Source organism: Plecotus auritus (assembly GCF_963455305.1).
Source record: "Plecotus auritus genome assembly, chromosome: 1".
Classification (NCBI taxonomy): Eukaryota; Metazoa; Chordata; class Mammalia; order Chiroptera; family Vespertilionidae; genus Plecotus; species Plecotus auritus.
Window position 1 is genome coordinate 218895886 of NC_137770.1, and position 15271 is coordinate 218911156.

A 15271-nucleotide genomic window follows, 5' to 3' on the forward strand; every position below is an offset into this window, starting at 1 on the left:
ACATGTAAATTAACTGTACCTCTGCTACACCCACCAGCCAATCAGAGTGAGTATGCAAATTAACCTGCCAAAAATGGCGGTTAATCTGCATACATAGGCGCTGAGTGACGGGGGTGGGATGCTCCACCCCCGGTCTCTCAGGGCCTCTGGGCAGCGTGGGAAGGCAGGGCTGGAGCGGAAAGAGGCGGCTCCGGGGCTGGGCCAGAGTGGAAAGGCGGTGCTGGCAGCCAGGGTAAGGAAGGCCCATTCTAGCACGAATCTTCATGGATCAGGCTTCTAGTATAATATAATGTTAACTCATAATAATTATAACTCATCATGATATTACCCTTTTATTAATTTATTAAGGTATATTTATATATAAAAGTCACACATTTCCAGTGTAAAAATTCAACAATTATTAACTATACTATGTTAACTGGAAATAATTTATGTTGTACATTTTTTGGGAAGCCACCTACTGTTTTCACTAGCAGAGAGGTGTGGACAAGGAGCCCGGAATGCTGGTGACCCTTGAGCCCTGGCAAAGGTCAGGGCTGTATACCCACTGTCTAGTCCAGACAATGGTAGCTGAAGCAACTTCCCAACCAGACAGTCATGTAAATCCTTACTGATAAGATGGTCTGTTACTGGAAATTGCCTGCCTAAGGGCTAGAGGTGTATCCCAAACTGAATAAAAGGATGGCAAGGCCTGAGCATAAGCGGAGTCCTTCCTCTTGGGATGGGCTCCCACCTGGCCCCCCAATTTCCAAATTATTATTACTTGTCTCGTCTCTGTCATTTGCACGCGGCCCTTCTCCAGAGCCTGAACCCTGAACCATGTGGGACATGGGTCTTCACATACATCCATCACCTAAATCAGTATTAGAATATTTCACAATCCCAATATAATTGTACTTTTTGATAAAAAGTGGAACTTTTTGTGGACAGTTTTTCCACTGTTCTCTTAGCCTAATTATATAATTTTTATTTCATAATGTCTTAATTGTTAGCACTTTCTACTTATCCCTCAGTTTGCTTTTATTTTTTAGTGACCATATTTTCCTATTTAAGGAAGAGGATATAGTAACACCTTCATATTAACTACTTAGGATTTTATTTAAAATTGGTTAAAAGTAACAAATACAGGGGCTGAACACTGGACTCTGTTATAGCTTCTGGCTTCAGACTTCTATTCTGGTATTATAGGCTTCTGGTTCATTATGTCAAAATCGTGCATAGAAAATACAGATTTTTTTTCCTGACATGTTGGAAATAATTTATTTTAGCAGACACAATAAAGAACTGTGTTTTTCTATATAACTCCCAGGCATAATGTTGGTTTTTAGGATTTAAAAAGAACCCCAGTAAGACACAGGCCATAACCACACGATATTACTAACAACCAAAAGAAAGTGGTTGTATTGAACTATAATATATGGGAACTGTGGACAAATACAGAACTTTTTTTCTATATTTTTTAATGTTAACTTCAGTGTATGCTTGGGTATTACTCAATATTAAAATGAGGTTATATCTATAAAGTTCTGAAAGGCAGAAGGTAAATGAGGTACTTATTTCATTGAAACAACACAGGAAGGAACAATTCTTTGGACATTACCTTCAAATAATTAGTTCTCAAAAGTGTAGGGTAACAACCATGAAATCAGTCTCACTAGCAATTTTTTTTTTTTAAATGCTACTGTGTCGGTGGAATATACGTTCCACAAGAGCAGTTACTTTGTGTATGTTTTATTACACAAGGAATCCACAGTGCCTGCACAAACTGGAAACTGGCATGCACTAAAGAGTAAAACAAAATGTAGCATGAATGAGTTAAGAATGGCCATAACATAGGACATTTAATAAAGAGGACAGAGAAGAGGCCATACATGCTTTTAATAATTATCTTACTTAATGAGGTGGGTATTAGATTCTTCACTTTATAAATGAGAAAATTAAAGCAGAGCTAGAAAATATGTCACCAAATGTACATTTATATATATTTATATACACACTAGTGCCCCAGTGCACAAAATTTGTGCGTGGAAGGAAATTTGTCCCTCAGCCTGGCCTGCACCCTCTCCAATCTGGGATCTCTCTCACAATCCAGAACCACTGGCTCCTAAGCACTCACCTGCCTGCCTGATGGCCCTAACTGCTCTCCCCTCCTGGCCTGATCCCCCTAACTGCCTATCTGCTCTCCCCTCCTGGTTTAAACCCCCTAACTGCCTATGTGCTCTCTCTTCCTCTCGGCGCCTTCAGACCCCAGTGTAGGAGCACTGAGAACTCTCTGCCGAGGCCCTGCCCCTGTCCTGACGCCTCCCTCCAGGCCTGTGCATGCCTCTGCCAGGGGGGCCGCCCCCTGAGGCAGCCTTATGTCCTGGTGGCACAAGTCCCAACCCCCATCCCCGCCCACCAGCTCCTGTGTGAGCACAGCCTGGTCATGACTGTGACACCATTAGGACCAATTAGCGTATTACCTCTTTATTATATAGATTATATAGATATTATATGTAGATATGTGTGTACATAGGCATGCATCTGCCTGTATATCTATCATTTATTTGTTACCTACCTGACCATAGGCTTATACCATCATGTCTAAAGATAGTGGATGCTAATAGATGCAAATCTCCTTTCCTCTTATTAAGGGTCCTATACTTAACATGCATATTAAATAAAATTTTGAAGCGAACTAATGACATCTTGAAGTGTATATTACTATAAGGTCATGAGGTGATTTAAAAAGCAAAACTGACTCTCTCTCTCCCCCTCCTTCTCTTCCTTCTCTCTCTTTTCTCCCTCATTCCCTTCTCCCTCCTTTCCTCCCGCCCTCTCTGGTTTTCTCATATATATAATGATAATTGATTTGTCAAGTTTTCTTTTCCAATGACTCAGAAAAATATTTTTGTGTCTCAAAAATTTTAGCCACTTCACTTATTCAGAACTTTTATTCATCTCCATTAAAAACCTGGCATTTCTTATATTTCACACAAATTACAATGTAATATATTTTTCACATTATTTGAGTTTGTGTCGAGGGATGTGTAAAGGCCAAGAGCTTAAGAGATAGATGCAGTGAATCAGAGAGCTAAGGAGACATAAAATTTAAAGTAATATATTCATTTTGATTGTGCTAACCTTTCCCCACAGACTTTGAATAAAATTACTTCTGAAATGGAATGAGTGTTCAGAGGCTTTAGGTTGTTCAGAAAATGAGGTCAGTATGTAAACGGTGGTTAAATGCATCCATAAAAATGATGACTTAAAATTTCAGGTATGCTTGGAGGACGTATTCATCAAGTCACATGGAAGATTATATTCTAAAACACAGGCATCTTCATTTTCCATTTTGGGGTTATTTGGCAAGGCATATTGAAATTTCAGTTATTATTTTCAGGACTTATTTTTTTATTTAAAAAATTCAACTATTTTATTATCACTTATGCTCATTTAGAAGAGATTGATCGTCTTTTTTGCTAAATACTGGGCCAAAAAAAGTGGAATCAGATTTATCTTTTTTTTCCAATAATGAACATTTTACAAATTTTTCAGTAGAGGCAAATCCATTAGATAAAGTGTCTTGCTCAGAATGATTACAAACTGTTTACTAACACACCACCAGAGAGAAAATGTATAAATTTAAGCTTTTATGTAATACAAATCTTTGAAGTATTTTATAGCATTAATTCATCATGGCAAATTATTTTTAGCCACTCTCATGCAGAAACATTTTCAGATCAAGTTGTGAAATTATTTCACACATCTTTGTAAAGCTCCTTAAGGCTATTGCTTTATATTTAGGTCTTCTTCCAAGTTTGAAGTGGCTATGTGACTTACTTTGGCTAATGGAACGTGTATTTTCTCAATGGAATCTTTAACATCCAGTGCATGGTTCGTCATATTTCAGTGACCTTGAGAAGATGTCGAGGTGGGGGTCTGTCTGTCTGAGCCTTTAAGTGACTACAATGAGCAGAACTCCTCTGCTGACCTCTATGGCACATGGAACATACATGAGAAGTGTACTCATTGCCCCATTCTGTTGTTTGTTTCTGCTGTATAATTTAGTCTCTTATGAGTGACACATTGTTATTTGGGGGAAAAGTGTTTGTTTGTTTTTGTATACAAATGGCATTATATGTGTTTGAAAGGATAGCAACAGTTACACATTAGAAGGATTATTAGTAGATTTATGTAAAAAATAAAACTAGACACATAAGTGATTAATCATTTTGAATTATGACTACACTAATTAAAATGCAGTCTTCTAGGTGGTTGATAAAATTCCACCTGATAATAAGTGTACATCTAGTTCAGGACAGTAATATATTAGGCTTTCTATTGACAAGCCTCTACTCCTTTAGCTATTAACCCATAATGGTTTATTTTAAACAAGAATGTAAAACTTGACAAAACGTATTTGCCATGCAAAACTTGAATTATTGAATTCCCAGATTTTTGCATTAGTAAAATCTCAGTTCTTGTTTTCAAAGGTTTATAGTTTTTAATCAAAGCATAAAGCCCTAATTATCAGTGATCTAATTTCCCTAGTTTAAATAACCATACTAAATGTCTTTTCGTGTGTTGTTTCTAAAAACTTATTACAAATCCTGAATCATATGTGTATATGTGCAATAAAATGCTTGACATGTCAGTATTGATATATGATATATGCTGTCTTCTTATGTCTACAATTTTAAACATATGCTGCTTAACACATATTCACTGAGTGCTTAATAAAGTGTCTTGTACTAAATGATTAAATATAATTGTTGCTCTTCCAAATATACTAATTTTTCTCATAACATTCTGATTTTATGGATTTATGAAAGAGGTTTCATTAACAATTTTATGTATTTTAATGTTCAAAATTGTGCCTTAGACATAGAAATGTCAGAAAGTAGCAAGTAAACTTGATTGGGTTTTAACTTATTTCCATATTATATGTTTTCCAAAAATGAAAGTACATTTACATCAGGGAATACCCAAAGTCTGACAAACTTCTGTCACATTTCCTCCTGTCACCACTTTAATTTTAATATTTATCATTTCACAGAAATCACTGTAGTAGCTTTTAACTGACTTATTGCAGCCAGTCCCACTTTTTCCTAATAATCTCTATATGTAAAAAGCCGGTGTCCATGATGACCATGATGACCAAAGGGCCGGTCACCATGAGGTAGCATTGAGCACCTCTCAGTCCCTCCCCCGCCTTGCCCGCGAGCGTGGTGGGGTGGGACTGGGGACTAGCAAGTGGGTTGAATGGCTGACCTCTGGGTCCCTGCCCTCGGCCCGCAGGCTCTGATGGATCAGCAATGGTGAATGGGGAAACTGGGGTGGGTGGTGGAAGGATCTGGCTGGCTGAAAGGGCCTTTGGGATCACCAGCTCATCCCTGGCTGCTCAGGGCCTCAGGCCTGCGGATGCCGGCGATTTCACCTCCATGCGTGTGGGCCAGGCCAGCTGCTGATGGAACGCGCTGCCCGCTCTGGGCCACTCATGCTGGGCCAGGTAGGTAATGGGCATGCCCCACAGCTTCCGTCAGTGCCTCAAGTCCCAGCAACAGCGGCGGCAGCAGCAGTGGTGGCAGCGATGGCGGTGCATATGTGAGCGGCCCCTGAGCGGGCAGTGTGTTCAATCAGCAGTGGGCCTGGCGCACGTGCATGGAGGTGAAGTCGCTGGCTCCTGCTTTCCCTCAGGCATGAGCCCCTGAGCAGCTGGGGATGAGCTGGTGATCCCAAAGGCCTGACAGCCCAGTGGCAGAGGCAGCGTTTGGCCTGGGGACTGGTGAATAGACAGAAGATGGCCTTGATCACAGGAGGCCCTATGGACCCTACCCGCATGATTTCATGCTCTGGGCCTCTAGTTCTACATGAAAACACTAGAGTAAACCTCCTGTCTCTACTCTGTACAAATAAAATGAAATAAACACAACAGTACCAGGAGTTCACACTCCCAAGACTAGCCTCACAACTTTTCAATATTTCTATGTACAAGTACTGTGGTATGAACCAAACATCCCTATTTAACCAGAGTGGTCAGGGCTGACATGCATCTCAGCAAGTCCTTGTCTTTCCACATGCAAGTTAAGTTCCACATAAGGCAATTTGTGCCTTCATTCAATCCATAAATAACTTTTATCCAGTAAACCTCCTTTGGTGTTTATTATTCATTAGAGGCTCGATGCATGAAGATTTGTGCAATAGTAGGCCTTTCTTCCCCCGGCTGCTGACACCAGCTTCCCTCTGGCACCCGGGACCCAGGACCTGGGACCCGGGCTTCCCTCCTCTGTCCACCCACAGGCACCTGGGACCTGGGATGGCTTCCCTTGGGTCACCTGCAGGCACCCAGGACCCGGGCTGGCTTCCCTCTGGCCCTGGCTTCATCAGGAAGGACATCAGAATGATGTCTGAAAGACATCTGGTCTAATTAGCATATTACCGTTTAATTATTATAGACTAGAGGTCCAGTGCACAAATTCATGCACAGGTGCGGTCCAGCTGGCCCGTCCCTGATTGGGGCCCTATCAGGGCTGGGCCAGCGCGGGTAGTGGCTGTGGGCAGTGGGCCAGCTGGCCCCATCCCCAAATGGGGTGGGGGGGGCAATTGGAGGTCAGTGGCCAGGGGAGGGGCAGGGCTGGCTTGGGGAGAGGGGCTTCAGGAGGTTGGTTGACTGGCCCTGCCCCCTATTGGGGTAGGAGGACAAACAGGGATGGGGCCAGCTGGGGGAAGGGGCTGCAGGGCAGATCTGGGTGGTGGGGGTCCATCGAGAGTGGGGCTGACTGGGGGGAAGGGCTGTGGGGGTGTTGGCAGGTCATGCCTCCCTCAATCAGGGTGGGAGACACTGATCAGGGACGGGAGGCTGGAGGGGGGGGGCATGGGAAGTTGGCCACTGGCCTCACACCCTGATCAGGTGTTTTGCTGCCCACAGTGGGCATCATAGCGACCAGTCATTCCAGTTGTTCCAGTATTCCGGTCTGCTGGCTTTTTATATATATATAGATGGCACAGAATTATTAATTTCTTTGATTTGTGTCCACATGTTATTTCTGTAACTAAGTTTTAATCTGATGAACAGTAAATTTTGTATTCTTCTAAAATATATATGACAGCCCAGCCAGTGTGGCTCAGTGGTTGAGCTTCAATCTATGAACCAGGAGGTCACAGTTTGATTCCCAATCAAGGCACATGCCCTGGTTGGGGGCTTGATCCCCAGTGTGAGGAATGCAAGAGGCAGCTCACCAATGATTCTCTCTCATCATTGATGTTTCTATATCTCTCTCCCTCTCTTTTCCTCTTTGAAATCAATAAAACTATATTAAAAAAAGAAAGCCAGTATAAAATACTCATAGTGTTGTATAACAGTATCATTCTTGTCTATAGTTAAAAATATATCTCTTTTTTCATGATTGTTTGAAATTTTTATAGATTTCTGAGAGATGTTTTTAGTAAGTAAAGATTAAAATCTAAATGTGTTACTATTTCTTTGAAATAATGAATGTATGTTAGATTACTTGAATGATTTTTTAAAAAAATCTATCAATCCTATATAATAAAGAGGTAATATGCAAATTGACCCTCATGCCATCACAAGATGGCTATCTATGACCAGGCTGGCAGGGGGGTTAGTGAGGGACGACCAAATAACTGAATAAGCAGGCTGCTTGGGGCAACCAGGCCAGTAGGGGTTTAGTGAAGGATAACCAAACGACTGTACAGCAGGCTACATGGGGCGACCAGGCAGGCAGGGGGGGCAGTGTGGGGTGATCAGGCCAGCAGGGGAGCAGTGTGGGGTGATCTGGCTGGCAGCAGGGGGCAGTTAGGAGCGACCAGGCAGGCAGGCAGGTGAGAGATTAAGAGCCAGTGGTCCAGGATTGTGAGAGGGATGTCTGACTCCCCCTAAGGGATCCTGGATTGGACATGGTGCAGGCTGGGCTAAGGGGACCCCCCCACCCCAATGCACAAATTTTGTGCACCAGGCCTCTAGTATTATCATAAGATTTTTCATCTTTATTCATTACAGATAATTAAATTAAACCATTTTTTATTCCAGTGATTAACCATATTATTGTAATATATTATTACGTTAATCAGGTCTACATTTCATACTATAATCAACTGTTTTAAAATATAGACCATGATTGATAACTTAATGTCTTTCACTATGCAAAAGAAATGATTTAGATTTTAAATATATTTTTTAAAATATATTTTTAATTAATTTTTTTACAGAGAGAAAGGGAGAGGGATAGAGAGTTAGAAACATCAATGAGAGAGAAACATAGATCAGGTGCCTCCTGCACACCCCCTACTGGGGATGTGCCCACAACCAAGGTACATGCCCTTAACCAGAATCTAACCTGGGACCCTTCAGTCTGCAGGCCGACGCTCTATCCATTGAGCCAAACAGGTCAGGGCAATATTGTTTTAATCATTTTATTTTGTAGCTAACATTGATTGTATTCTCTGTTTATTTAAGTCACTTTGTAAAAAAATAAACCTGCCTTACATTCTCATGTAGTTATTTCAAAACTCTTCAAATAATAAAATGATGAACTTACAATATCTGGAGAGTAATTTTTGACTGACGATCACTGTTTATCTTCCAAATTTAAAGTATTACTGGGAACACAGTTCATAGTTGAAAATTTTAATTTAGAAATTTAGAGACATATGTTACTTCTAATATCCTGAATGAAATAGAGAAATGTGATGCAAATTTTATTATTACTGTAAAGTTACTATTTTCTTTTTCTTTAAAGCTTTTAAATTTTATTTTATTTTAAGATTTCTATATTTTCCCAGTGTGCTAATAGGTCAGAGTTCAAGGAAAGAATGAAATAAATTTTTTTCATTTAAAATGAAATAATTTAATAGAATCTTCAATCTGAGGACTACTTCCTGAGAAATTCTCCCTTAAAAAAAAAAAAAAAAAAGAAGAAGGAAACAATAACAAAACAAGGACAGCAACATGCATTTTTTTTCTCTTCCATTTTCTTTCTTCTTTTCTTAAGTAAAACACATTAAATGTGCCTCTAAATATCTCCTTCAGACAGATTATCTAAGTTCTGGAAGATTTTTCTTATTTTTCCTTGAAAGCAACAAATGAACAAACAAGAAAAACAAACAAACAAAAACTCATAGACGCAGACAACAGTATGGAGGTTGCTAGAGGAAAGGGGGCAATAGTAAAGGGTAAAGGTGGTCAAATATAAAGGGCACTAATAGAGAAGAACTAAATATGTATGCTCACATAGAAGCCAAGAGTATGTACTACTGGCTTCTATGTCATCATACATAGATGTAAAACACAACCTGTACCATTTTCAAATAAGAATTAATGTGTTACAGCAATTTTAAAATCACTTCCCATTAATACATTAAAGGTGTTTTTAACAGAAAATATGTACTATATGACTTCACACTCATTAATTCATACCTATGGTAACAGTTTATTTAGATTAAGGAAAATTTCTTTACAAATCAGAGGAAGAGTGAAATATGAAATTCAAAATAACCCACACTTGAGGAAAACAACCTAAATATTGAATTAACTTTCTTGTTTAATTTACTTGTCTAGTAGTTGCAATCTGGTTAGAGGTTAAAAAGAAGGTATTGCCTCTGCTGTCCATGGAATTTGGGGAACCTATTTTGATAGCAGCACTTCCTACTGTTGTCCCTGGTCTACAGGTCATAGGCACCTGGGAGCTCTTCAAGGCTGCTGGGGCTTCCTTGATGAATACATGAAGGTTAAGAACATGAACGTGGACAAAGTTAGAGGCATAAATTGGAGGTGGTGAGCAGGACAAATCCATGCTAACATGCATTTCTTTCTAAAACTTTGGGACACTTTTAATATCACAGATTTTTTTTAAACTTTATTATTTGTTACCTTTGGGTCAGGGTTTAATCAACCATCAAAGCAAATACCCTTAACTCCTTGATTAAACATATTGAATCCAGTATCTTTGCTTAGAACATGTACTCAATTTCAATGCATTTTGATAACATAGCATTATATTCCTGATACTCTGATCCAACATACTTAGAATTCATTCTTATAAAAATAAGCTCCAGATGGCTGTCAATAAAACAACTCTTAGTGCACATGGCACTTCCTCATGGGGCTAAGAGGAGACCTGATGATTCTAAATTTATAAATGGTTTCCCAGTATTTACACATAGTTGTTGCATTCTTTGTTGAACCAAGAGCTACAGTGAGAAAGTGAGATTGGAAAAATGCAAGTAGAAGGAGGCTCTCTCTCTGGGCTTTAATTGCCATAGGAAATTACATTATTCTTTAGCTGTTAGCCAAACCCATATAAATAGATACATTGTGGGCTATGAACTGGATGACTAGGGAGCTGGGTACTAGATAGGAGCCATTCCAACACACACTGGAGGGGGCTACTATTTCAATATCACTCCTGTTAGCGAGACATTTTAAAATAAAATATATGAGGCTATATATGAGGCAAATGAATAATTGGTATAATAAAGCTTCATCAGGACCTTTAGGTTGTTTTTAAATGTCAGGCTCTGATAAATCTTCAAGTGCTTGACCTCTTTCCTGTATGTGTCTCATATCCTAAACAGGACTCTATGCCTTTGAAACATGGCTGCTTAAGGGTCATTCTTCAAACACCCTTTCCCACCTTTGGCATTTTTATGGGATGGCCTTTTAAAATAAAATATGACAGGTGTTCGGGACAATAATGCCCTGGTATGTAGTCACTGATATAACAACGTTGGTTAACCTGAGTGGGGAAAGATGTCCTTGGCAGAAATATGAACAATTTCCTTCAAAGCAGAAATCATGACTCATCTGTCATCCAAAAGACAACATCACATAGCAGGTTTTAAAATGAGCTCTGAAACCTGATTCTCTAGACTGAAATCCCCCTTTGCCACTTACTTGCTGTGTGACCTGGGAATTTACTAAATCTCTATTCTTTAGTTTTCTCATCTGTAAAGTAATGGATTGTTAGAGGCTTTTAATAAGTTAAGATAACTAAATCAATTATGATACTCAACATTTAGAAAACTGTGAGGACTACATAATTGTTAGCTCTTGATATTTTGTATTTCTTTGTCATGACTTTTAGAATTACTGTCATTTTGATCATCAAAATGTGATAATAAAATCAATAACTGATAGTTCTATATCACTTAATAGTTTATCAAGAGTTATACTAGGGTTACTATATTTGCTATTTATACCCATTTTGGTAGAAATAATTGTCATTTACATTTTGTAATTGAGAAATCTGAGGTTCAGACAGATATTGTGGTTTGCCAAAGGTCACAAAAATAATTATTGTAGACAGGATTTAAATTTATGTTGCCCGACTTTACATTCCTTCCTTTTTCTAATATAACTTAATTACATAATTAATAAGCTTACAAACATTTACCCATCTAATTCTAAATTCTTGCCAATTATTGAGGGCTATTATGTGTTAAGTATTCTTATGTTATCTAATAATATCATATCAACTCAACAAACTTCATATCAATATCCTATACTTTTATAGAGAATAAATGTAAGCTTACAGAAATGAAAAATAATAATCAAAGTTATAGAGATAGTAAGTACATGAACAGTTTAGTTCATTCCTTAATTCATTTATTCATTCAACAAATGGCTATAATAAGACAGTATACCAGACATTGGTAAAGTGTGGAAAAAGAAAAAAGGACCAATTCTCTTAGTTTCAAAAAATCACAGTCCAGATAAGAGACAAAAAATGAAATACAAGGTTTTTAAAAATATGTTTAAAAATAAAAGTGTATAATTTATATTGTAGAAATCTCAATAGAATGCAAATTTAGTTTATTATGGTATTTGTAGTATGTGGAAACGTGCTTGAAATACCAGGGCTCAGTGACTATTTCTTGAATTAAATAAATCAGTGAATTATAAAATATAGCAAGAGTAAGAAAGAGAAAATACTGAGTGCTTCTAGATGGCATAATGAGGACTTAAATTGATTTGGGGAAATCGGGCTTTCTTTGAAGATGAGCCAGTGAAACTGAGACTAACAGGGGACAAGGAAATGGCCAGATCAAGGGTGAAGAGATCGAGTCATCCAGGTAGAGAGAAATCATCTTCAAAGCCCCTATCAACGAGTCATGGCAATGAAAATACTGCAGGAAGGTCGTTGTGGTTGAAACATATTGAGGAGGAAAAAAAGAACTGCCAAGGTGGAGTGGGGCGGGAGGGATAGGGGTCAGAAACTGGAGTGTCTCAAAGACCATGATAATAATATTCAATTTTTGTCCTATGTACAATAGGAAATCATTGAATGGTTTAAGCAGAACATCACCAGGTTTACCCTTTTACAAAGACCATTGTGATATTTATATAAAGAATAATTAGAGGGAGGGAACATTAGAAATGGAAGGTGTTTTAGTAATCCAAGTAAGAGATGATGGCTGTTTGGATTATGTGCCAGTAAGATAGAAAGGTGGATAATGATACTAACAATAGCATTATTTATTTGTATTAATTTAAAGTTATCTGAGCACTTACTATGTGTGAGGCACTGTTCTAAGAGCTTAATATAAATTGACTAATTTATTTCACACAATCGTATGGGAATTAAAACATTGCAAAAATAAGCTTCTTACTCTTAGTAGAGGATCTTGAGTTCAAACCCAGGCTATCTTATTTATGAGTCCATGATCACTGCAATCTATTTACACTGGGTACATTAGAAATAATATTTGGAAATATCAAAAGAGTTCATGGTAAATTAGATAACACATATATTAAGCAAAACTGAGGTCTCTGGTTTGACTAGCTGGCTGGTATTAGTTGGATATATGTGCCTAAAGCCCAAGAGAAATTCCTGGGATTGCGTTATTATTTGAGGGACTATATTTCCATTTTAAAATAACATATGTAACTTGAGATATAGATGAGTCTGCACAATGTGAGAGTGTGATGGAAAAGGAAAGAACTGATCTTTGAGGGATCCCCAAATGTTGAAATTGGGTAGAACCAGCCTAAAAAGTGTTTGCTAAAGACTTAGCAGAAAAGCCAGGAAAGCATTGCATCCTAACCTCCAGGAGTGTTTTGAGAAAGAGGGGATGGTCAACTGAGTTGAATGCAGAGGATAGACCATACAGGTGGGCATGAAAATCCTCTACTGGATTTAGCAACATGGAGGCATTGGTGTCATGGGGACACAAGTCAGACCACAAAGACTGATGAGTGTTTGGGTGGTGAACAAGTAGAGAAAGACTACTGTTAATGAGAGTAAGTGATAGGCATAAAAGAAAGAAGGTTAATACAATATCTATGTATATTTTGATGTTATGCATGAGCACACTTGCATGCTGGTGTACGAAGGAAAATATGGAAGATACAAGAAAGAGTGGAGAGAACAAGTGGCAAAGGTTCAGATTCAGAAGGGATAATACAGAAACACACAACAACAAAAGGGTTTGACTTAAGGTTAGAAGCTATAGATAGATCCAATGCCACCTGCCACCAAGGACCAGCTTCTGGACTCCCTTTCTTGGCTGCACTCGAGGGGTCAAGTACAAGATTGAGACTGAGCAGATTAACGAAAAAAGGGGTGTGCCTTCAGTCTTGAAATCTCTTTGTGCTGGCCCTTTCTTCTGTTTACATTACATAATAATTTGATTGCATAAACTAAGGTGCCTGGGCTTTTAAAGTTTTGATCATGGCAACCTGGAAATTGGAAAAATAATTGATTCCCATGTACTGTTGGGAAGGAATAAATCAAGCAATAAGATCTGACATTTGTCTATTTAGATATGAGCCCTTGAGACCTATGCTAGTAAAAGAGATCCCTTAATGGCTATAGAAATATATATAGTAATTAAAAACATTCATGTGTTTAGGGTATAAAATTTAAAAACACATAACTGACAGTTTGAGAAGAAATACAGATAGTTTCAAAAAATGATATGTTCTATGATATAAATATGAAGTGGTAGTTATAAGTGAAAAGAGAACTATATGTACCTATAATTTGAAACCATTAAGAATAATGCCTGGTGACACATAGTGAACACAATAAATATCAATTATTATTAATAGACAGACCTATACCACAGGCTAGCATGCAGTAAACAATCAATAAAGGAAAAAATAAAGTGGCCCTTAAACTTAATCAGGAAGAATGAAGAGAATCTAAACAGATGAAGAAGAGGTAAGGGCCTCCTAAGCTGAGGGAGTAGCATGACAAGACAATAAAATATGACAGTGAGTGATAAGTTTGGAAACCTGCAATTGTTGTTTTGACTGAAGTATATAGCTATGGCCATAAGAAAAAAAGTGCTGCTCAGTCACTGTTGCTGTGTTTGAACATCAACATCGACTCATGAACCAAGAGGTCACTGGTTCAATTCCCGGTGGGGGCACATGCCCGGTTGCAGGCTCAATCCCCAGTAGGGGGTATGCAGGAGGCAGATAATCAATGATGTTTCTCTCTCATTGATGTTTCTATCTCTCTATCACTCTCCCTTCTTCTCTCTCTAAAAATCGATAAAAATTTATTTTAAAAAATAAGAGAAGTGCACTGGGAGAACTGGAACATGACTCAAAATATCTTCTTGTTCAGGTCAACATTATCAGGATAATGTTGAGGGTGGATGAGAACACCAGTGTCTCATGATCCCCTCCATCTTCCCTATTAGACTGCATTCTCACTATTCTGTTCCAGATATTGTACTAAGGGTTAGAGTGAATAAATTAGATTTGAAACCTACTCTCAATGAATTAATAACAATGGCAACAAACCTTTTTTGAGTAATTCCTATTATACATGTACTATTTTAAGTGACCCCCTTGTATTAATCCAGTTAATCCTTAAAACAACTCTAGAAGCTAAGTAGAATTTTCATCTCCCTCTTACACATGAAGAAACTGAGGCACAATGAGGTAAATATTGCTCACCATTATATTTCTAATATCAGGCACAGAGTTTCTTAATTAATATTTTGGATGAATAAATTAACAATAGACGGATGAATCATGCCAAAATCCAACTTTGCTAGGGCCAGGATAGCACATTCAGAATCAGGTCATGGTCTCACTCATCATTTTGTAAGACATTTATAGGACAATATTTCTCAAACTTTCTGAGGCATGATAATCTCCAAAATTATAATTACTAAAAATTATAATTTTTTAGATCTAGAGAGAAGTTCATTACTTTGCATTTTTAATAGGTACCCCAAGCATTTTGTTTTAAGGTGATACCTGTACAAATTTTGCAAAAAATGACCATTACTGTTCACTATGATTTGATAATAATTA